This window comes from Ranitomeya variabilis, chromosome 6 (assembly GCF_051348905.1).
Source record: "Ranitomeya variabilis isolate aRanVar5 chromosome 6, aRanVar5.hap1, whole genome shotgun sequence".
In the NCBI taxonomy this organism is placed as follows: Eukaryota; Metazoa; Chordata; class Amphibia; order Anura; family Dendrobatidae; genus Ranitomeya; species Ranitomeya variabilis.
Genome location: NC_135237.1, coordinates 62041012 through 62066714, shown reverse-complemented (window position 1 = coordinate 62066714; position 25703 = coordinate 62041012). Strand labels below are relative to the sequence as shown.

Below are 25703 nucleotides of genomic sequence, written 5' to 3'. Positions count from 1 at the left end.
TGACACAAAATAGTTAATAACATTACCCACATGTCAACATCAGTACAATTTTGGAAACAAATCTTTTTTTTGCTAGGAAGTTTTAAGGGTTAAAATTTGACCAGCGATTTCTCATTTTTACAACGTAATTTACAAAACCATTTTTTTTAGGGACCACCTCACATTTGAAGTCAGTTTGAGGGGTCTATATGGCTGAAAATACCCAAAAGTGACACCATTCTAAAAACTGCACCCCTCAAGGTGCTCAAAACCACATTCAAGAAGTTTAACCCTTCAGGTGCTTCACAGCAGCAGAAGCAACATGGAAGGAAAAAATGAACATTTAAATTTTTAGTCACAAAAATGATCTTTTAGCAACAATTTTTTTTTATCTTCCCAAGGGTAAAAAGAGGAACTGGACCCCAAAAGTTATTGTACAATTTGTCCTGAGTTCGTCAATACCCCATATGTGGGGGGAACCACTGTATGGGCACACGGCAGGGCTCGGTAGGGAAGGAGCACCATTAGACTTTTTCAATGAAAAATTGGCTCCAATCTTTAGCGGACACCATGTCGCGTTTGCAGAGCCCCTGTGTGGTAAACATTGGAGCTCCCCAACAAGTAACCCCATTTTGGAAACTAGACCCCCCAAGGAACTTATCTAGATGTGTGGTAAGCACTTTGATCCCCCAAGTGCTTCACAGAAGTTTATAACGCAGAGCCGTGAAAATAAAAAATCATTTTTCTTTCCTCAAAAATTATGTTTTAGCAAGCAATTTTTTTATTTTCGTAAGGGTAACAGGAGAAATTGGACAACAATAGTTGTTGCCCAGATTGTCCTGAGTATGCTGGTACCCCATATGTGGGGGTAAACCACTGTTTGGGCGCACGTCAGGGCTCGGAAGGGAGGGAGCACCATTTGACTTTTTGAACGCAAGATTGGCTGGAATCCATGGTGGCGCCATGTTGCCTTTGGAGACCCCTGATGTGCCTAAATAGTGGAAACCCCTCAATTCTAACTCCAACACTAACCCCAACACACCCCTAACCCTAATCCCAACTCTAGCCATAACCCTAATCACAACCCTAACCCCAACACACCGCTAACCACAACCCTAACCCCGACACACCCCTAACCCTAATCCCAACCCTAACCCCAACACACCCCAACCAAAACCCTAACCACAAGCCTAATCTTAACCCTATTTCCAACCCTAGCCCTAATTCCAACCCTAACCCTAAGGCTATGTGCCCACGTTGCGGATTCGTGTGAGATTTTTCTGCACCATTTTTGAAAAATCCGCAGGTAAAATGCACTGCGTTTTACCTGCGGATTTACCGCGGACTTCCAGTGTTTTTTTGTGCGGATTTCACCTGCGGGTTCCTATTGAGGAACAGGTGTAAAACGATGCGGAATCCGCACAAAGAATTGACATGCTGCGGAAAATACAATGCAGCGTTTCCGCGCTGTATTTTCCGCACCATGGGCACAGCGGATTTGGTTTTCCATAGGTTTACACGGTACTGTAAACCTGATGGAAAACTGCTACGAATCCGCAGTGGCCAATCCGCCGCGGATCCGCAGCCAAATCTGCACCGCGTGCACATAGCCTAATTCTAACCCTAACCCTAATTCTAACAATAACCCAAACACTAGTTCTAACCCTAACCCTAGAGGAAAAATAAAAGTAGATATATTTTCTTTATTTTATTATTGTCCCTACCTATTGGGGTGATAAAGGGGGGGTTCATTTACTATGCTTTTTATTTTGAACACTGTGATAAAACCTACCTGGAACGAATTTTGGAAGATGGCGGCGCCCATGGAGCAGACGGACGGACACGGGGGGGGGGGGTTGGGATTTAATCAGAGCACGGGGGGGGGGGGGGGGGGGGGGAGAAAAATCGGAGCACGGGGGAGCGGACAGGCGGACGGGTAGGGGAGCGAAGCACAGGACGGAGGACTGGGGTGGAAATCGGTGGCGGTGGGCACATCAGGGTTTCCAGCCATGGCCGATGATATTGCAGCATCGGCCATGGCTGGATTGTAATATTTCACCAGTTTTCATAGGTGAAATATTACAAATCGCTCTGATTGGCTGTTTCACTTTCAACAGCAAATCAGAGCGATTGTAGCCACGGGGAGTGAAGCCACCCCCCTGGGCTGAAGTACCACTCCCCCTGTCCCTGCAGATCAGGTGAAATTGAAGTTAACCCTTTCACCCGATTTGCAGGGACGCGATCCCTCCATGATGCATATGCAGCGTCACTGGTCGGATTGGCACCGACTTTCAAGACGCATCATATGCGTCATAGGTCAGGAAGGGGTTAATGCAATGCCGCAGCGACCAGTAAAAAAAAACAAAAACGTAATTTTGGAGTTTCAAATTTTTTTCTCGCTACGACGTTTAGTGATCAGGTTAATCCTTTTTTATTGATAGATCGGGCGATTCTGAACGCGGCGATACCAAATGTGTATATTTGATTTTATTTTTATGGTTTTATTTTGAATGGGGCGAAAGGGGGGTGATTTAAACTTTTACTTTTTTTATTTCATTTTTTTTTTTCCACTTTTGCCATGCTTTAATAGCCTCCATGGGAGGCTAGAAGCTGGCATAGCCTGATCGGCTCTGCTACATAGCAGCGACCATCAGATCGCTCCCATGTAGCTTAATTACAGGCTTGTTATGAGCGCCGACCACAGGGTGGCGCTCACAGCAAGCCGGCATCAGTAACCATAGGTCTCAAAGACCTCTATGGTTACTATCCTGACGCATCGCTGAACCCCCCGATCATGTGACAGGGGTCAGCGATGCGCGCATTTCTGGGCACGCAGCTGGAAGCATAGTTAAATGCCGCTGTCAGCGTTTGACAGCGGCATTTAACTAGTTAATAGTGGCGGTCGGATCGCGACTCCACCCGCCGCTATTGCGAGCAATGTCGGCTGTTCAAAAAAGCTGACATGTCCTGGCTTTGATGTGGACTAAGCACCGGAGCCCACATCAAAGTAGAGGATCTGACCTCAGACGTACTATCCCGTCCGAGGTCAGAAAGGGGTTAAAGGGGGTGTCTTATAGACTCCGCATCACTTTTAACCCCTGGGCTTGATGTCAGCGGACATTACGCAGCTGACATCAACCCCCAACTACTACCCCACCCCCCCCCCTGCCAATGCACCAGAGCACGTGGGAAGAGAAAGGCAAAGCGCCAGAATTGGTGCATCTGATGGGCGCGCCTTTCCTGGGGAGGCTACGGGCTAATTTTAGGCTGGGGAAGGCCTAAAATGTCTATATATTTTTTTGCATATTGCGCCAGCAAATCACATGCATGCAAATACTTGGCACGGCTGTGATTGAGTCAGAAGTGCCCAAACCAGAAAAGCTTGTTGATTGGCTGCGCTGCAGCCTTTCAACAAGCTTTGTTCAGGCTGCCGAACCCAAACAGTAACACAGAATTCCCAGAGAATTCCTTGTTCAGGGTCCATGCACGGGCACCAAGTGTCTGGTACCACAGTAAGGACCCTGAGCTTTACTGTTAAGGCTCAACTATCCCTGCATACTAGCACCGTAGCCGCCAGCATACTAGCACCGTAGCCGCCAGCATACTAGCACCGTAGCCGCCAGCATACTAGCACCGTAGCCGCCAGCATACTAGCACCGTAGCCGCCAGCATACTAGCACCGTAGCCGCCAGCATACTAGCACCGTAGCCGCCAGCATACTAGCACCGTAGCCGCCAGCATACTAGCACCGTAGCCGCCAGCATACTAGCACCGTAGCCGCCAGCATACTAGCACCGTAGCCGCCAGCATACTAGCACCGTAGCCGCCAGCATACTAGCACCGTAGCCGCCAGCATACTAGCACCGTAGCCGCCAGCATACTAGCACCGTAGCCGCCAGCATACTAGCACCGTAGCCGCCAGCATACTAGCACCGTAGCCGCCAGCATACTAGCACCGTAGCCGCCAGCATACTAGCACCGTAGCCGCCAGCATACTAGCACCGTAGCCGCCAGCATACTAGCACCGTAGCCGCCAGCATACTAGCACCGTAGCCGCCAGCATACTAGCACCGTAGCCGCCAGCATACTAGCACCGTAGCAGCCAGCATACTAGCACCGTAGCCGCCAGCATACTAGCACCGTAGCAGCCAGCATACTAGCACCGTAGCAGCCAGCATACTAGCACCGTAGCAGCCAGCATACTAGCACCGTAGCCGCCAGCATACTAGCACTGTAGACGCCAGCATACTAGCACTGTAGTGGCCATCATAGTAGCACGGTAGCGGCCATCATAGTAGTACTGGTTTATAGTCAGAAACACATAGAAAATATATCCTATATTGTTGGCTGAAGCTGGAGAGGTCATTCATTTTTAATCGCACTGGAATAAAGTTCTATTTTAATTACCTGGACTTTCAGCTGAGGAGTTTTGCTATTGGATCTATAAAACCCTGAACCTGTGCCTGAGAAATTTACCTTTAATTCTAATGTAAATGAGGGGGCTTCAGTGGACCCATGGAGTGAGTGGCCAGGAGCTCAATGCACAGTTATGCCCCCCTTAATTTGTAATTTTGTACATCATGACTTTGGGAATGCGAATAGACAATGCCTGAGCACGGCTATGTGCAAACATTGTCAGTGTGGTTGCATTCTTCTCCTTGTGACCGCAGTTCGCTGTACATGGAAGTATGGAAGTACAGTGAGCAACTTCACAGAGGAGCCAGGGAGAAGAATGGACCAACCCCCATCAGCTAGTATCTGTGCGCACAGCTTAAAAGGAATCTGTCAGCAGGTTTTTGCTACGTTAACAGTATGAGGTAGGGGCTTACAGGTTTCAGGGATGTGTCACTTATTAGGCTGTGTACAGTGTCCATACAATAAATGTTTTATCACCAGTACATGATCACTACCTGGATTGATGCTCATGTGCGTACTGGAATCTCTGAAATCTGTGGTGTACGCCGGGTTAGCTTTCTAAGCTCTGCTACATCTAGAAACTGTCACAACTGCTGCACCCAGTAAACCAAGTGATACATTGCTGGAATAAGGGTCTCTTTTCCTACATTATGCTTCTCTCAGATGAGGCAGTAAAAACCTGGTGACAAGAGTCCCTTTAATATGCTTTTGGGGGTGGGTGACAGCCTCCCTGTAATGCCCTCATACATATTAGAGTAGGTGCACACGGTCAGTAAACTATTGCGGGGTTGGACGCTGCGTACTTCTGCAGCGTTCAGATGTTACAGCATAGTGGATGGAATTTCAAGATATCCCAGGCCCATTATGCGGCCAGTGACGCCCACGGCTCACCTGCGGAGACGGATATACGGCACGTCTTTCCAGATCGCAGCAGGTCAATTTATCTTGTGGAGACGTGAGCCTCCGCAAGATAAATTTCACCAATGTATTGGTGCAGTTAACACATGCGGATTCACCCGTGTCCAAAAGCCGGCAGCACTATGGACGGAGCGAACATGCGCTGCCGATTACTGACCGTGTGCAGCTACCCTTACACATGGCTCACACAAATTTATGTTGAATAAAGGAACACCACATGGTAACCTGCCTAATCCCCGACTATTAGGCTATGTGCACACGTTGCAGATTTCCTGCGGATCAGAAAGTGATTTACAGTACGATGTAAATCAATGGCAAAAAGAAAAAAAAAGAAAAAAAAAAAAAAGAAAAAATGTTGCGCTAATGGTGCAGAAAATTCTGTATGGAAAATGCTGCGGATTAAAAGAAGGAGCATGTCTTGTGCGGATCTACAGCGCTTCTGCATCCATTCCATAATAGAAGTCCGCAGGGGTAAAAACGCATGAAATCCGCACAGAATCCGCAACAAAAACACCCAAAATCCGCATAAAAAAAAAAAGACGCAGATTTTCTGCCAAGAGATGCAGAATTCGCACAGAAAATTCCACAGGCAAATCCACAACGTGTGCACATAGCCTAAGGCAGATATATTATATAATGTGGACCAACAACAAAATTGCAAAAACAAGCACTGGTGACCTGGCTGAACACTAGGATGATACAAGTTTTCACCCAGCAGGAAACACATTGCAGGGGGGTCAGCTAATCGTGACACCTCTTCCCAGTGTAAGAGATGGATGAAAGCATAACCAGCTACTAAAAGTAATAGCGCAGAGCTGATGATGCGTCACCGGTATATGCGACCACCGGTACAAGCAATCACCGGTACATACCATCTTATTACTTCGGGGGAGGTTGGGAGCAGCACGCACACAGGACACTTACCTGTGTCTACCAGGATAGGTTGCTACACAGGTCACCCAATGATGAAAGGGTTTCTCCTTTATTATTTTTTGGGGTATTTTTTTATTTTAATTTCACCATTGCCACTTGGTCTATGGTGAGAAGGGGGTACGGTCTCCCAAGCTGCTTATGTACAGATACCTGCCCACACCAGCTATTACCAGACATTTCTGCATCTTTCCGCTAACACTGAGCGGAACGGATAAAATGGGCACAAAGCAAAGGAACTGCGCCGAGGAGGAGTAAACAAGGATGTCCTGGTGGGATTACCAGCCACATCTATTCCCACCCATGAGCCATCAATATGTGGATTATAGATAACAGATTATCATCTGAAATTATGGAATATTTATACCTCGGAAACATGGGAATGGGATAGTTTACTGATTTAGTCTTTCGTGGTGGATCACTCCTTATGGTATAAGATAAATAGGCATTAAGGAAGTATGGAGCAGGCTTAGGAGCAGAGATTGCTCCATGCAGCGGGGGCTTAACACAGTGAGCACCAGCCTGTAACATTAGTTTGGAGGCATCTTTGATCGTGATTTGATTTTTAGATGCCACAGTCACAAGGGACTGCGGCCACAAAGCCATCATCCAAAAAGGCAAGGGCTCATCTTACTGCCCTAACCCCAACCAACTACCATCATTGACTGTCAGGGTTCCATCAGAAACCCTGCACAGGAGCACTAAAGCTTATTCTTCCAGCGATCAAGTGAAATGCTTTAGTCACCTCACTGAAAACAAAAAAAAAAAAAAAAACAATCTGCAGCTTCATATCTGAAGAATGTCAATACTCTCATCAATAATAATGAATGGGAAAAAAAATAAAAGCACATAGGAATAAGTGTAGAAAGATGCGTATTTTACACAGCTTTTTTTCCTGCCAGATTTTTCTGCTGCAAATATTGGACGTGTGAACATATTTAAAAGGCTTCAATGAAAAACTAAAGTGAAGAAGAAAATTGGCCCTTGCCGTTCAGAAGTTTAACAGTGGGACGGGGTCTTCGTCAGCTACCCAACTATCGGATCTGTAATCGCAGAGTGCTGGTGAGCTGTAAATTGTAAACAGGAACCCAATAAAGACCCCTTGTGTTAATTAGGATATTTGTAATTTAAAAAAATCTGGCCGTTCCATTGCAAAAAAGGAACATTACAGAACATTTTCAAGCAAAGACAAAATAACAGATTCAAGAGGGGGAGGAAAAGAAAAAAAAAAAAGAAAAAAAAGAGGGGTTAACGGTTTAATAACCACCATAAAAAAAACCTGTTAAAATGTGAACAGAGTCATAAAAAGGTCCCTGGAAATAATGCCCTAAAAACTCCCCTCAACATTGACATTACAACACCAAAAATTTGTTTAATGACAAAAATCAGAGTGAATGATATGAAAATTATAGAAAAAAAAAAAAATTATTAGCTCTGCTGGCAGCTCCCTTTACAATTGCTGATCAATGTCAATCCAGATCTGCTCGATGGGAGACAAGTCCGGAGCCGCTGCAGGCCATGGTAGGACGTTTAGGCCATGCAGGCTGCTCTCAGTAGAATCAGCCACATGTGACCTGGCATTGTAATGCCGAAAAATGGCTCACCGGATACTTGGGAGGAAGAGCCATACCACTGGTTATTTGACTAATTAATTTTGTACGACACATGAAATTTGGCTTCACATATCAAACCAAAAGAAGGAATCTGCATGACATTAGGCTACTAGTCAGAGGTCCATCTACAGGTGCTCCACTGACCTCATGCAACAGCTCACAAAGGTTATCATGATGGAAATCAACACAGCAATAGAGGCTGGAATGGAGCTGTAGCAGGAGATTGGTGTGGAGACCACAAGGGCAACGCCATAAAAAGGGCTTCAAGAGTGAATGTCACATTGTTCCTACTCCAGGGACTATGGTGGGGACTTGTATAATGTACAGTAGACAAACCCCGTCTAGCCTTAATTCCAGATACACTAATAGCTTTTGACATTCCACTGATTTGGTTGTGGAATAGTGGTGCAGCCATTTCTCCAAAGTGTCCCAGGAGTCATTTATCAATATAACACCACCAGGCTACACGTTGCTCGTGCTATCATGAGTGGCCCGTGTGGCCTACACATGCTACCATGGCCTGCAGAGTCTCCAAATTTGTCTTCCATTTAACACACCTGGGCAATTGCAAAGGGAGCTGCCAGCAGATGACCTTGATGAGTTGCACAGCACAAGTGCATTCAGTGTGGCAGAGTATCCATCAAACAATCACTAATAGCCAGTGATGCCATGTAAGTGCGGGGATTTCTGTGCTCTTACTCACAAGTGACTAAAGTGAAAAGTTTTGTAAAACTTTGTTTCCATTCCAGCATCATTTGCATATCATTAAGTCAATCAATCCTGTGATTTTCATAACTCAAAGACGATTCCTTTCTGATGTTGCAATTTCAATGTTGAGGAGTGTAGTTAGGACATGATATTCTGGGACATTATCTGAGGAGTGTAGTAAAACTTGGACGCATTGCTGCTGTTCTACCTGGTGACTGAGTGGCTCGGCCTTTTATATGCTCCGTGCTGGGATAATGCAGAACAGGTCATACAAGATGAAATAGACGTATGACACATGGCTTGGCTTCTAAATGCTTGTGTGTCAACTCCAGGGATCTGTGTCGGCAGGGAGAGGTTAGTTTCAGCTTGAGAAATTTGCTTGTATTGCCATCAGCAAATGCCGTCAGGTGGACCATGAGGTCACTAAAGACAACTGACCGCTACAATGCTTCCAGCAGTAGAGACCTGAAACTGTAGATCAGGTCTGAAGAAGGTGCAAACCATGAAGCACACACCAGAGTCTTTACAAAAGTTATAATACAGTGTTGATTCATTGCTACAATCAGTCCTATCATAACGTGTATTAATCAGTAGCAGTGAGTCAGATTAATGCTGCTTAAAATTAAGTAATACAAATATTCCTCTAAACTAACATAACATTAACCAAGACCAGGCCATTTTACCTCCTTGACTGGCACAGTTTTGAGTTTATTTTTCCATACCCTCTTCTTCGGATATTCACACAATTTTTGCATCTTTTATTAATAGTATTTTAAGCCTAATTTTCACACTTTTTTTTAGGATATCAGGTGATATAGGAGGGGGAAAGTAAAAGAAATACATTTGTTTTACAATTTTTCTTCTTTAGGACCACAATACATGACTAAAATGCATTTTAAGTTTTGTTCTCCTTTCCTTTTATATAAAACATGATTTTGTTTTTTTAAGGTAATAAATCGGACTGACAAGTGGCCATTTATTTTGTTGTAATAATCTATTTTACATACAAGAGCTTTGGGGCAGGGAATTTTAATACTTTATTTTAAATATGATTTCCACTGTAACTGGGGCTGGTAAATTAGTCCCAGTAACAGAGCAAATTGAATCTCCTGTCTGCATAAAGCTTCATTTACACATCAGTATTTTTGATCGGTATTTAATCAGTATTTGTGGGCCAATATCAGGAGTGTCTTCAAAACACAGAAAAGGTGTCAATCTTTCAATTAGTTTTCCTCTATAAGCTCTACTCCAGGCTTTGGCAAACACTGAAGCAAAATACGGACGTGTGAATGAGGCCTAACAGACATGATCAGGATGTATTCGGATCCAGCAGCTCCTGCTTCTACCTGGCAGCTGGTGATCAAATGATCGCTGGGTCCACCACCAGCCATCCTACACTATATACAGAGAGCTCGTTCAGAACCGTGTTAACAGCGATTGTGAAGACAGAGATGGTTTTAAAACCATCCCTGCCTTGTCTAAGGGTACTGTCACACTCTGCAACTTTCCAACGATCACGACCAGCGATACGACCTGGCCGTGATCGTTGGAAAGTCGTTGTGTGGTCGCTGGGGAGCGGTCACACAGACCGCTCTCCAGCGACCAACGATGCCGAGGGCCCCGGGTAACCAGGGTAAACATCGGGTTACTAAGCGCAGGGCCGCGCTTAGTAACCCGATGTTTACCCTGGTTACCATCGTAAAAGTAAAAAACAAACAAACCGTACACTCACATTCCGGTGTCCGTCAGATCCCTTGCAGTATGCTTCCCGCTCTGACTGAGTGCCGCCGTAAAGTGAAAGCAGATCACAGCGGTGACGTCACCGCTGTGCTCTGCTCTTACATTCCGGCCGGCAGTCAGTCGGAGCGGGAAGCAGACTGCAAGGGCCCTGACGGACACCGGAATGTATGTACGTACGGTTTGTTTGTTTTTTACTTTTACGATGGTAACCAGGGTAAACATCGAGTTACTAAGCGCGGCCCTGCGCTTAGTAACCCGATGTTTACCCTGGTTACAAGCGAACGCATCGCTGGATCGCTGTCAAACACAACGATCCAGCGATGACAGCGGGAGATCCAGCGACGAAAGAAAGTTCCAAACGTTCTGCTACGACGTACGATTCTCAGCAGGGTCCCTGATCGCTGCTGCGTGTCAGACACAGCGATATCGTATGGATATCGCTGGAACGTCACGGATCGTACAGACACAGCGATATCGTATGGATATCGCTGGAACGTCACGGATCGTACCGTCGTAGCGACAGAAGTGCCACTGTGAGACGGTACCCTAAGAGGAGTGACTGTGACAGCCGGCTCCCCTCTCCTGCAGACATACGATCTTGTGCACTTGCTATACTATGCACTGTAATTCTAAAGGGTCACTGCATAGCTATATACGCAGACCACCCAGGAAATTCCAAGTCTATGGGCAGTCTGCAAACAGTTATTATTGATAAATAAAATCTTTATACAAAAAAAATAAATATATACATACATACATACATACATACATATTAGCTGAAGAGCCCGGTGTTGCCTGGGTATAGTAAATATCTGTGGTTAGTTATAGCACCTCACTTCTCTTATTTTCCCCATCACGCCTCTCATTTTCTCCCTCACACCTCTCATTTTCCCCTCACCCCTTTTATTTTCCCCCTCACTCCTCTCATTCCCCCCTAACACTTGTCATTTCGACCTCACATCTGTCATTTTCCGATCACTCCACTATTTTCCCTCACTCCTCTCATTTTGCACTCACACCTCATTTTCCCCAGTATATACATGTTTGTCATCTCCCTTTTATATAGTATACACCTTTATGTCATCTCCTGTATATAGTATATACCTGTATGTCATCTCCCCTGCATATAGTATATACCTGCATGTCATCTCCCCTGTAAATAGTATACCTGTATGTCATCTCCTCCTGTATATTGTATATACCTATGTGTCATCTCCTGTATATAGTACATACCTGTATGTCATCTCTTCTGTATATAGTATATACTGGTATGTTATCTCCTTCTATACATAGTATATACCTGTATGTCATCTCCTATATAGTATATACCTGTATGTCATCTCCTATATATAGTATATACTTGTATGTCATCTCCCCTGTATATAGTATATACCTGCTGTATGTCATCTCCTCCTCTATATACCTAGGAGTCATCTCCTTTATATAGTATATACCTGCTGTATGTCATCTCCTCCTATATATAGTATATAGCTGTACGTCATCTCCTCCTATATATAGTATATACCTGTTAAGTCATCTCCTCCTGTATATAGTATATACCTGTAAGTCATCTCCTCCTGTATATAGTATATACCTGTAAGTCATCTCCTCCTGTATATAGTATATACCTGTAAGTCATCTCCTCCTGTATATAGTATATACCTGTGAGTCATCTGCTCCTCTATATAGTATATACACCTGTGTCATCTCCCCTGTATATAGTATGTACCTGTATGTCATCTCCTCCCGTATTAGACCTCGTTCACACATTATTTGGTCAGTATGTGGCTTGTTTTCCATGAGGTGAGTATTGCACGTGTGGCTAGTTTTGCATGTGGCGAATTTTGCGTGTGGCGAATTTTGAGCGGTGACTTTTGCGTTTCGACTTTTATGTGGCGAGGTTGGTGTATGTGTGGTGAAATGTTTGCTGAGGGTGGTATATGTGTTCAAGCACGTGGTAGTGTGTGGCGCATTTTGTGTTTGTGTTCATATCCCCGTGTGTGGTGAGTATCCCATGTCGGGGCCCCACCTTAGCAACTGTACGGTATATACTCTTTGGCGCCATCGCTCTCATTCTTTAAGTCCCCATTGTTCACATCTGGCAGCTGTCAATTTGCCTTCAACACTTTCTTTCACTTTCACTTTTTCCCCATTATGTAGATATGGGCAAAATTCTTTGATGAATTGGAAAGCGCGGGGTTAAAATTTCGCCTCATAAGATAGCCTATGACGCTCTCGGGGTCCAGACGTGTGACTGTGCAAAATTTTGTGGCTGTAGCTGCGACGGTGCAGATGCCAATCCCGGACATACATACACACACATACATACATTCAGCTTTATATATTAGATAAGCCAAAAAATGCATTGTGGGTTTTCTTAATTTATATATTCCTCTACAACCAATTCTAAAGGAGTTTTGTACAAGACTGGATAAACCCAGCTTCATCTCTCCAGAGCTCTATCTCTATCTATCTCTCTATTATGTGCTGCCCATTGTGATGGATTGTCAGTGGAACCCTCTTCTCCCACTCTTGACACACTGATGGCAGCACCACAGAAGAAATGCTAGTACAGGCTTCCAGTATCCTTTATTTCAGATGCTGCACATCTGGTATCTTCACAGCATAGACAATTGCCTTCAGATGACCCCCAAGATAAGTCTAATGGGGTCAGATCGGGAGACCTTTGTGGCCATTCAACTGGCCCACAACAACCAATCCACTTTCCAGGAAACTGTTCATGTAGGAATGCCCGGACACCCATAATGTGGTGTTGCACCATCTTGAACACATTTTATAAGTGGTCATAAACTTGTAAATAATTCACGAACGAATAAAGTTTGGTTAAAACCAATCACCCCATTTGTTTTTCTTGTGAAATTCTCAATAAGTTTGATGTTTCACGTGACCCTCTTCCCATTGAAAAAAATACAGTTGGATCCAAAATGGCCCCCATGGTCACCACCCATCTTGAAAAGTTTTCCCTCTCCCATGTACTAATGTGCCACAAACAGGAAGTTGATCTCACCAACCATTCCCATTTTATTTAGGTGTATCCATATAAATGATCGCCTCCCGCAATGGCACAGTTCCTGCGATGTCCTTGCTGCTTTTCCCATCGGATCACTAGATATTGAATCACATGATCGCTGCAGTCCTTTAGTATTCCATCAGAGCGGACATCCAGTCTATCGTCAGGTCTTCAGTAGTAAAGGCTTCTGGCGATCACCGGATGCTGATTGACTGTAGCGTATGTATGTATGTATGTATGTATGTATGTATGTATGTATGTATGTATGTATGTATATACATACACACATACACACACACACACATATATACACACACATTTATTAAAAGTACTACAGAATACTACTGAGAATAATGGGGATAGGGGAAAATATGTGAAAGTGGGTTAAGAGCTGGCTCAGGGATAGGAAACAAAGGGTGGTTATTAATGGAGCACACTCGGACTGGGTCGCGGTTAGTAGTGGGGTACCACAGGGGTCAGTATTAGGCCCTCTTCTTTTTAACATTTATTAATGACCTTGTAGGGGGCATACAGAGTAGAATTTCAATATTTGCAGATGACACTAAACTCTGCAGGGTAATCAATACAGAGGAGGACAACTTTATATTACAGGATGATTTATGTAAACTAGAAGCTTGGGCTGATAAATGGCAAATGAGCTTTAATGGGGATAAATGTAAGGTCATGCACTTGGGTAGAAGTAATAAGATGTATAACTATGTGCTTAATTCTAAAACTCTGGGCAAAACAGTCAATGAAAAAGACCTGGGTGTATGGGTGGATGACAAACTCATATTCAGTGGCCAGTGTCAGGCAGCTGCTACAAAGGCAAATAAAATAATGGGATGCATTAAAAGAGGCATAGATGCTCATGAGGAGAACATCATTTTACCTCTATACAAGTCACTAGTTCGACCACACTTAGAATACTGTGCACGGTTCTGGTCTCCGGTGTATAAGAAAGACATAGCTGAACTAGAGCGGGTGCAGAGAAGCGCAACCAAGGTTATTAGAGGACTGGGGGGTCTGCAATACCAAGATAGATTATTACACTTGGGGCTATTTAGTTTGGAAAAACGAAGACTAAGGGGTGATCTTATTTTAATGTATAAATATATGAGGGGACAGTACAAAGACCTTTCTGATGATCTTTTTAATCATAGACCTGAGACAGGGACAAGGGGGCATCCTCTACGTCTGGAGGAAAGAAGGTTAAGCACAATAACAGACGCGGATTCTTTACTGTAAGAGCAGTGAGACTATGGAACTCTCTGCCGTATGATGTTGTAATGAGTGATTCATTACTAAAATGAAGAGGGGACTGGATGACTTTCTAGAAAAGTATAATGTTACAGGGTATATACACTAGATTCCTTGATAGGGCGTTGATCAAGGGAACTAGTCTGACTGCTGTATGTGGAGTCGGGAAGGAATTTTTTTCTCCAATGTGGAGCTTACTATTTGCCACATGGGTTTTTTTTGCCTTCCTCTGGATCAACATGTGAGGGCATGTTAGGTTAGGCTATGGGTTGAACTAGATGGACTTAAAGTGTTCCTTCAACCTTAATAACTATGTATCCACATGCTGACAGGCAGCCTCAGGCTTCACTACTGCAGTGTTTTTTTACTGCCTCCTCTATTAGCCATAAGTATTGTATGTACAGTGCAGGTTTTAAATACCCTGCTTACACGTCGTTGTCTTCTTCAGTTCCCAGAGCTGCTCTTATCCCTCTCCTACATAACGTGACCACAGCTCTTTCTTGCCAGCTCACACCACAGACCATTAAATCCTTTCTTAATGTAAGTCTATGACCGCATCATTCAGAGTCTAATATACTTACATTGAGAAAGTGACTTCCAATCCACACAGAAATGCAGTTGTGAGATAGCAAGTCAGAGCTGCAGCGTCATGATGGATGAGAGGACCGGAGCCGCACTGGAAACGGCAGAAGACCGCGATCTATCTGTAATTACTGTAGGTATTTAATGCCTGCACTGCACATATATTACTAATGGCTAATAGAGGCGGCAAAAACAACAACCAACAGTGGACTTGACTTTTTTAAATTACCGTAATGTAAATATTTTTATTAACATTTCATTTATCATTATGAACATACATTACTGATTGCTAACAGATGGTGAAATAAAGAAAAAACATTGGGCGCGCTACTTGAAAAATGAGAAGATTTACGTTCAGCCATCCAAAAAAAGTCACGGTATCTCATGTGGTCCATCAGGAAAATTGCCCACCCCTGGTTTATTGGCATCACTGTAAACAAAGACCACAGAGGAAAGGTACCTTCACATTAAGCGACGCTGCAGCGATAGCGACAACGATGCCGATCGCTGCAGCATCGCTGTTTGATCGCTGGAGAGCTGTCACACAGACCGCTCTCCAGCGACCAACGATGTAGAGGTCCCCGGGTAACCAGGGTAAACATCGGGTTACTAAGCGCAGGGCCGCGCTTAGTAACCCGATGTTTACCCTGGTTACCAGCGTAAAATGTAAAAAAACCCAAACACTACATACTCACCTTCGCGTCCCCCAGCGTCCGCTTCCTGCACTGACTGAGCGCCGGCCCTAACAGCACAGCGGTGACGTCACCGCTGTGCTGTACTTTCACTTTACGGCGCTCAGTCAGTGTGGGAAGCGGACGCCGGGGGACGCGAATGTAAGTATGTACTGTTTGGGTTTTTTTACATTTTACGCTGGTAACCAGGGTAAACATCGGGTTACTAAGCGCGGCCCTGTGCTTAGTAACCCGATGTTTACCCTGGTTACCAGTGTAAAACATCGCTGGTATCGTTGCTTTTGGTGTCAAACACGACGATACACGGCGATCTGACGACCAAATAAAGTTCTGAACTTTGTTCAACGACCAGCGACATCACAGCAGGATCCTGATCGCTGCTGCGTATCAAACTAAACGATATCGCTAGCCAGGACGCTGCAACATCACGGATCGCTAGCGATATCGTTTAGTGTGAAGGTACCTGAACTGAAGAATCTGCAATGGATTGGCAGGGGATAAATGTGTCTTTTTTTATAATATACAGTGGCATGTAAAAGTTAGTTATTGTGAACAGTTGAACAAATTAAAAATGAAATGATCTCTCAAAGTCCTAAACTTAAAGGGAACCTGTCACCCCAAAAATCGAAGATGAGCTGCAGCCACCAGCATCAGGGGCTAGATAAGCCCCCGATGTATCCTGAAAGATGAGAAAAAGGGGTTAGATTATTCTCACCCAGGGGCGGTCCCGGTCCGGTTCTGGTCCAAAGTACTGCAACAGGGCAGACAAAGTACGCCTGCGCCCCAGCGTGAAGACAAGAAGTGGACGTCATCCTATGAAGATGGGAGGCCCTGGACCGGACAGCAACGCCCATCGGACCCGGACCGCCACTGGGTGAGTATACTCTAACCTCTTTTTCTCATCTTTCAGGATACATCGGGGGCTTATCTACAGCATTACAAAATGCTGTAGATAAGCCTCTGATGCCGGTGGCCGCAGCTCATCGATTTTTGGGGTGACAGGTACCCTTTAAACATGACAATTAATATTTTAGGCAAAAATAGTCATTTTTAATATTTAAAAAATTACAAAAAGGAAAAAAGAGCCGGTTCAAAAGGTTGGGAACCCTTGGAGATTTGCGTGACGTACATGTGCGGGGACTTGAACATATTATTTGAGCACACCGAAGACACTGAGTACACAAGCATGCTCGGATAACACCTGATCAGATAACGTACGCTCATCACTAATAATGATCCTAAACAAATGTCAAAATCCACTATATACTACCTCAAAAGGCACAAGCTGAGCGTTTTACAATGGCCCTCACAGTCCCCTGATCAGAACTTCACTGAAAATCTGCAGCTAGACCTCAAAACAGCAGTGCATGCAAGACGACCCAGGAATCTCACAGAACTGGAAGAATTTACCAAGGAACAATGGATGAAAATCCCTCAAACAATAATTTAGAGACTCTTGTCTTGCTGCAAAAAGTGTTTACAAGCTGTGATACTTGCAAAGAGGGTGCTACTAGGTACTAACCTTTTTGTGATTTTTAAAATAAGATAAAAACAGTAATTTTGACCGGGGTGCACAAACGTTAATATGGCACTATATAGTTTTCACAGAATTTTTATTTTTTATTAAAAAAAAAAAAAAAAAAATCTAAATCAGAACCAAAAAAAGCATGCAGATGTGGGGGCATTTCAGACACATGTTTGCTCTCACTTTCCTGGTCTGGACACATCTGCCAGAAAATTTACATTCCAGAGGTAACCTGGCTACATATTAATAGGAGAAAAAGAAATGATTCAATCAAATAAGATGAAACTACCGTATATACTCGAGCATAAGCCGAGGCACTTTCTTTTGCCACAGAAAACTGGGTAAGCTTAATGACTCGAGTATAAGCTGGGTATGCATTGTCCCCTCATGCCGGTTACGCACGCCTCCCCTTGTCGGTCCGGGTTATGCACGCCTCCCCCGTTCGGTCCCTGTCATGCATGCCTCCACCGTTCGGTCCCTATCATGCATGCCTCCACCGTTCGGTCCCTGTTACGCATGCCTCCTTATTCCCTATCCCTGTGTGCATGTTTCCTATTGAAAAAAACAAAACATCATACTCTCCTACCTGCGCTCCCTGGGTGCTGGCACTGCATCTCGTTCTGGCCGCTGGCGCCGGTCTGCAGCTCTTCCTGTGCTCAGCGGTCACATGGCACTGCTCATTAAGGTGAAGAATATGCGCTCCATCCCTATGGGAGTGGAGACGCGTCCATATTCATAACCTTAATGAGCGGTACCACGTGACCGTTCCGCACAGTAAGAGCTGCAGACAGGCACCGAGGCCGGAACGAGATGCAGTGGCACACCCAGGGTGCACAGGTAGGTGAGTATGATGTGTGCGCCGGCTCCTGGCACCCGCTGCCCCCCCCCTCCCCCACCGGCTTTCTGTACCGTGACTCGTGTATAAGACGAGAGGGGCGTTTTCAGTACAACAAAAATATGTGCTGAAAAACTCAGCTTATACACGAGTATATACGGTAATATTCTAGGGAAGAGATCATGCATCATTCTCCAAAAGGCGAGGCCCTGAAAATTTTGATCAATCAAAGCAAAATGAAACAGACAGTATTTGGTGAGAAGAAACTGAGAATTACTGTCCAAGGCCGGAATTCACACACCAAGTATCGAGTAATGCACAGAATGGCCATAGGTCTCCCGTCCCAAAGGTCACGGCCTCATACGGTGCCCATCAGGCTGTGAGGTTCGGCTTGGAAGATCTTGGCTCATCCTTTAATCTTGCCATTCATTCTCTCCTTATATCATGGGGCACGTTCCCTTTTTGGCTTTTAGCCATCAGGTTTTATAGAACTTATTGGTCCATTCATTAAGGGGGAAACCTTCTCCACACAGCTCTCCCATATACACTGGGTCTACTACTACCTGGGAAAAGGTCACTACGTGCGGGGAATTACAACAGTGAAAGTAAACTGGGCCTTAGGGCTCACATACTAATCAATATTTGCATGACTAATTACAAGGCAATAATGGTTGGTGTTTTTATAATTACTTTTGACAAAATCACTATTGACTTAACTCCTTAAAGAGGTTGTCTAGGCATACAATATTGATGACCTATTGCGAAGATAGGTCATCAATAACTGACTGGTGGGGGTCCAAGACAGCACCCCCACCGATCAGCTGGAATAGCTTAGTGTCTATTCAGTATAATAGGAGATGGAGCTAAAAACAGCCGATTGGTAGGAATTGGACACCCAGCACCTCCACCAATCTGACATTGACACCCTATGGCTCTGGGTCAGTTAACACTTTGATCATTCGGTGGTCACAAGCTGATTTGATCAAAGGGGACTTCAGAGACTGAGGACCCCTATGCATTCATCCATGGGGGCACAGAAAAGATCCCAGGGCTGTCTGATCAGTAAGTGTTTTTAGGCCACACAAACCATCAATGAGAAAAGCAATCCATCTCCAGGAGCGCACGCTAACCAGTCTCCCTGCTTCCTGAGTGTTCGTCATGAATATATCACTCCAGACTGACAGTTTGGACCAGGAGCTCTTTAGCAAAGGCTTGAAGGGCTGCACTCCATGCACAGCAGATCGACCACCTCTGACAGTCTTCAGCGGTGGCTGGTAACCTATGCTACCAGCAGCAAACAAACTTCTGAATCCCTCTGATTTGACACTTATTTGGGTTTTCCATATACCATAAAATAAAAAATATCTAACAGCTATAGGCTGGCATAGAGTTAAACTATAATTTGTGCCAATTACTGTAGTAAAATTGATTTTGTTTGAGAGGGGTGTGGGCACTTTTGGCCTCTTACTAAAGGCCCCGTCTCACATAGCGAGATCGCTAGCGAGATCGCTGCTGAGTCACAAGTTTTGTGACGCAACAGCGACCTCCATAGCGATCTCGCTATGTGTGACACGTACCAGCGATCAGGCCCCTGCTGCGAGATCGCTGGTCGTGTCGGAATGGCCTGGACCTTTTTTTGGTCGTTGAGGCCCCGCTGACATTGCTGAATCGGTGTGTGTGACACCGATCCAGCGATGTCTTCACTGGTAACCAGGGTAAACATCGGGTTACTAAGCGCAGGGCCGCGCTTAGTAACCCGATGTTTACCCTGGTTACCAGCGTAAATGTAAAAAAAACCAAACAATACATACTCGCCTTCTGATGTCCGTCAGGTCCCTTGCCGTCTGCTTCCTGCTCTCACTGACTGCCGGCCGTACAGTGAGAAGTGAGAGCACAGCAGTGACGTCACCGCTGCGCTCTGCTCTCAGTGTACGGCGGCTCAGTCAGTCAGAGCAGGAAGCAGACGGCAAGGGACCTGGACACCGAAAGGCGAGTATGTAGTGTGTTTTTTTTGGTAACCAGGGTAAACATCGGGTTACTAAGCGCGGCCCTGCGCTTAGTAACCCGATGTTTACCCTGGTTACCCGGGTGCTGCAGGGGGACTTCGGCATCGTTGAAGACAGTTTCAACGATGCCGAACTCGTTCCCCTGATCGTTGGTCGCTGGGGAGAGCGGTCTGTGTGACAGCTCCCCAGCGACCACACAGCGACTTACCAACGATCACGGCCAGGTCATATCGCTGGTCGTGATCGTTGGTAAATCGCTAAGTGAGACGGGGCCATAAGCTACAGACACCACTTAGAAAGCACAGAGGCCAGTCCAAGAAAAAAAAAAAAAGTGTAGTTTTCTATGCAAATGTAACGAGCATAAGTTGCCAATTGCTTTACAAAAGAAAACTAGTGTATAGTCAATGATAAAAATCCCTTAGTATTGATTAAAATACACTAAGTATAAAACCATAAAGACATTTTTTAGTAATAGTTTATCCTCTCATCAAACAATGGTGAAATCACATGCAGTATACGTGTAGAGAGCAGTGGCCGACACTGACAGATAAGGTCCCTGTGCAGTATATGGGCCCTTTCCAGTCCAATAGTTCTATTACAGAAGTTGCTCACTGCTTTGGAGGTGGTAGTAGCCCCCCAACCTCTTGAGCCCCGATGCAGTTGCACCAATGAATATGTCACCACCCCAACCCGTGCAAATACAATATAATGCAGCTTCGTGGTCAATGACTCGGTGACCCTTGCAGTAACAGCGCCCATGGTGCAGGGACATACCTTGCTCTTCAGCTGTATACGGATTTACAGCTGCTACAAGTGTTCCAGTAGATGCACTACACCGATGTAAAGTCCAGAAACGCACATGCGTCACACGCCAGACATCCGGCAATCACGCAACCTGCAAAACATAACAGGACGCCGTATTATAATAATATAATCACATATAGATTGTGAGCCCTCGCGGGCAGGGTCCTCTCTCCTCCTGTACCAGTCGTGACTTGTATTGTTTAAGATTATTGTACTTGTTTTTATTATGTATACCCCTCCTCACATGTAAAGCGCCATGGAATAAATGGCTCTATAATAATAAATAATGATAATAATATAGGGTAATACATAGGATACTATGATGACCAAACTTTTTTTTTTTTTTTTTTTTTAAACTCAGACAAGCCTAAACTCTCTTTGGAAAACTAACATGTGATAACATCCAACTGAGTGGACCCCTGCAATTCTTTAGGCTCAGCTCCATCCCCAGCAATCAGTAAAACTCCGCACATTCCTTCAGCATGGACAAATTCACACAAATGCAAGAAAAAAAAATATATACAAAAAAAAACAAAAAAAACCTTTTTTTTCTCACTAGGCATCCGTGTGCAGTCTGTTACAATAGGTTTTGTTTTTTTAATGCCGCTGATAATCATTTACAAGACCATTAAAGTTCCCTTGTGCTGCAGTATTGCAACGTTTCCGTAAAATTCAGATGCTATACTCTCGCTCTGTATGGCATGTGATTTATTTTTTAGGCGCACCCATACACTAGAATGGCAAAATCTCATCTGATTTACAGAAGAAACTAGTGCATGCTGCAATTTTTTTTTTTTTTTCACACTCAGATTTGGTCAGCGTAAAAAAAAAAAAATTGTTAATCTGCACTGACCCACTGAACAACATTAGTCTGAGTGCTGTCCATTTTTTAACCAATAGCACTAGGACTGAAAACACGGTTGTGTGCATCAGCCCTAAGGACATATGCCAGGACACTGAAAGTAGCCGACAGAACATCAATGTTAGCATGCCCGCTCCAGTCCAACGACCCAATTGGAAACAGAACAGTCCAGCACAAAAAAGGAACAGCGTCCAATCCAGGTGATGAAAAAATTCAAAACAAACTTTATTCTGCCATGATGCAACGTTTCGACCAATACAATACATGCTTGATAAAGACCTGTATTGGTCGAAACGATTCATCATGGCAGAATAAAGTTTGTTGTGAGTTTATTCACCACCTGGATTGGACGCGGTTCCTTTTTCTTGCCAAATATGCCAGGACAAGTGACCGAAAGGCATGTCTGAGGTCAAAATTAAATAGGTCTCAAGTCATTCTTGTTATCAAAAATATGGGAACCCCAAGCAACTCCAATTACGTCAAAGGGATTAGTTTCAAAAATAAATAAAAAAGACAACACCACTGAGAACAAAGTCTAATATTAGATGTATCAAAATTTTAACTTGGTCCTAGTGAACCATAAAGAAACTATTATAGTATCCAATCTCCCACACACAGTTATCAGTCAATGTTTGCAGCAGGAAGGATACAAGTGTAACCAGTGTTGGCCTAGTGAAGCTGCTGATGTCTCCCTCTAAGCTGCAAACACAAAGAAAAGTTCACAGTAGGAACGGAGAATACACACAGCCAAGTAAATACCTTTTCATGGAAATTAAGCTGCCAACTTGTTGCAGTCGGGCCAGAAGTCCCCAAGCATTGCCTAATCGCTGCTGCAGGATGCTACAGCCACACAATGCTGCATTACTGAGGAAGGAAACATGGTGTGTGGTCCCTACGAGTGGCGTAATTCAGCCTCAGAAAAATAAATAAATAAGAGGCCAATCTAATATTAGATCAGGAGAGGATCGGCTTTTTGAAGGAACGGGTGCTTGTGCCTTCCTCATCAGACACAGGCCACTTCAGCCATGCACAGTTCTTCTCTGGCAGCCTTGTACCATTCATGTGATTTGGATAAAGTTATAACATCCTGCGAAAGAGCAATGTAAGTGAGCCTGCCCAAATCAGATAGAAAAAATAAAAAATGGAGGCAGCACTTTTATCAGATCCAGGACTTCTTAAAAAAAAAAAAAACGCAATCAACAAGTCTTGGACCCAAACGGATGAGATTTTGGTCGTCTATATGGAGGATAAGCCATCAGTTTAAAAGGGCTGGACAACCTATAACCATAATCAGAAGCAGCCACTTGCATGTTTCTCTATGTCGGCAATAGAATGATACGTTTATACAATAGATCCATTCTTACAAACCTAGATTAGCAGAGATTTGCTGTTAATTTCAGCACTACTAAAGAATGGGAAGAGTCCTATATTTAAAACGTATTAAACCAAGATCAAGAGCTCAAAATACTCGGCATATTTAAGATCGGTAGCTCACTTTAGACATTAATGCTAATGGGATGAGTGAAAGGCAGTAATCCAAAAGCTGGAAAACCCTTGTCATCTGCTCCCGAGATGTGACCTCATGCTCTTATTATTCCATGAATTCGCCATCTCCTTGGCTCACGGAGGAGCAGTCATAGGGCCCTGAACGGAGACCGCACAAACAGCAGGTGTGACCTGCTCTCAGCATACACCTCAGATATACTGAAAACCTAGTTGGAAGAAGTTATGGATTGCTAATGAAGGAGCAAACAGCCAGAGTAAAAGCACAGACATCAAGTCTGAGAAGGACATAGTTACCCATGCCAGCTCAGAAATGGGGTTTTCACAGAAGCACAAAACATCCTACAACATGAATTAGCATGGGTGAAAAGGGGGCGTTTTGTGACACTCATCATGGAGCCAGAACGGAAAGACTTCTGCCATACACGTGTTATATGAATCACCATTAGTATCATTGGTCACCATGTAAGGTCACATCTGCATCAAGAGACTTCCACATTATATCAAAAGGAAGAAAATTAGTGTTTAAGGGTCCTGAAGACATTTGATGTTTAGAGCCTAAAACCCCCATAGAATTCCTCCAAACCCACTGTTATCGGCCAACCATATGTTTATGAAGGCCTCTCGAGTATTTCAGAGGAGTGAAAGATCCGGCCATTGGATTTCATCAGCCGATCCTTTAGCTCAGTCTGAAGATAAGACAGAAAGCAGAGTCCGAAACCAGCTCTGAGCCGAGCGTGCCTGTGTATGGAGGAATCGCGGGAGGTAGCAGAGGGCACCTGTGTATGGAGGAATCGCGGGAGGTAGCAGAGGGCACTTGTGTATGGTGGAATCGCGGGAGGTAGCAGAGGGCACCTGTGTATGGTGGAATCGCGGGAGGTAGCAGAGGGCAACTGTGTATGGTGGTATCGCGGGAGGCAGCAGAGGGCACCTGTGTATGGTGGAATCGCGGGAGGTAGCAGAGGGCACCTGTGTATGGTGGAATCGCGGGAGGTAGCAGAGGGCACCTGTGTATGGTGGAATCACGGGAGGTAGCAGAGGGTACGTGTATGGTGGAATCACGGGAGGTAGCACTACTATACTTGTGTATGGTGAAATCGCAGGAGGTAGCCGAGGGCACCTGTGTGTGGTAGAATCGCAGGAGGTAGCAGAGGGCACCAGTGTGTGGTGGAATCGCGGGAGGTAGCAAAGGGTACTTGTGTATGGTGGAATCGCGGGAGGTAGCCAAGAGTACTTGTGTATGGTGGAATCGCGGGAGTTGGCCGAGGGCACCTGTGTATGGTGGAATCGCGGGAGGTAGCTGAGGGTACCTGGGATTGGTGAAATCGGAGGAGGTAGCCGAAGGATGACAGTCCAGTCAACCGCTATCTAATGTGTATGGCCAGCTTAAAGTTACATTCCCGCAGAGAATCTCTGCTGTCGATATTGTTCTACAAATTGTAAAATAGGTAGGTTTCAAAATCGGCAGCACCAGTCAATATACAGTACGCTGATGATGTTCTCTGCTGTCTGTCCATAATGTGGCTTAAAACCCCATGCACATCACTGGCACTGTAATATACAGCAAATAATGCGCCCAATAATCTGCAGCACTTCCACCCCTGTCAGATGCACACAAATACTACATTGCCCCTGCAGAGCCACGGCAGATGATATTTATGGCTAGCAGCCTCCTTTCTCCCTGCAAAATCAGCCGATTGAAATGGTAGCCAGGGCAATAAGGTGATCGCACCGGCGGCCACAAGGATTGCGCTAATGAGACAACTCCTTCATAGACTAACATTTTAGTAAGTCCTGCATTTTTAACAGGCCCACCGCCAATCCATCAAAAACACTGCCCTGAAGCATGCTGTTCAGCAAAGGAAGGGCGAGATCCTGCATGAGGCGAGTGCATAGGACGGGGGTACAAGGTCACACTTTCAGCTTTATTTACAGCATAAATACCGTATATACTCGAGTATAAGCCGAGATTTTCAGCCCAAATTTTTGGGCTGAAAGTGCCCCCTCGGCTTATACTCGAGTCATGATCGGTGGTGGGGTCGGCGGGTGAGCACTGTCATATACTCACCTGCTTCCGGGGCTCCTGTCGCTCCCCCTGCACGTCCCACTGTCTCCGGGTGCCGCAGCCTCTTCCCCTGAGCGGTCACGTGGGACCGCTCATTAGAGAAATGAATAGGCTGCTCCACCTCCCATAGGGGCGGAGCCGCCTATTCATTTCTCTAATGAAGCGGTGCCGGTGACCGCTGATAGAGAAAGAGGCTGCGGCACCGAAGACAGGCAGGGGGAAGGAGCGGGACGC

At 44.9% G+C, this 25703-nt stretch overlaps 1 protein-coding gene across 5 annotated transcripts in view; it reads right to left on the bottom strand.

The window, feature by feature from the left end:
* Positions 1–25703, bottom strand: part of LARP4B (La ribonucleoprotein 4B) — an 87893-nt gene that overhangs the window by 48498 nt on the left and 13692 nt on the right. For all 5 annotated transcript variants that reach the window (XM_077268551.1, XM_077268547.1, XM_077268548.1 and 2 more), the window contains one exon: positions 21010–21130. The gene's annotated coding sequence lies outside the window, so the exon portion shown is untranslated. The remainder of the gene's footprint in view (positions 1–21009; positions 21131–25703) is intronic.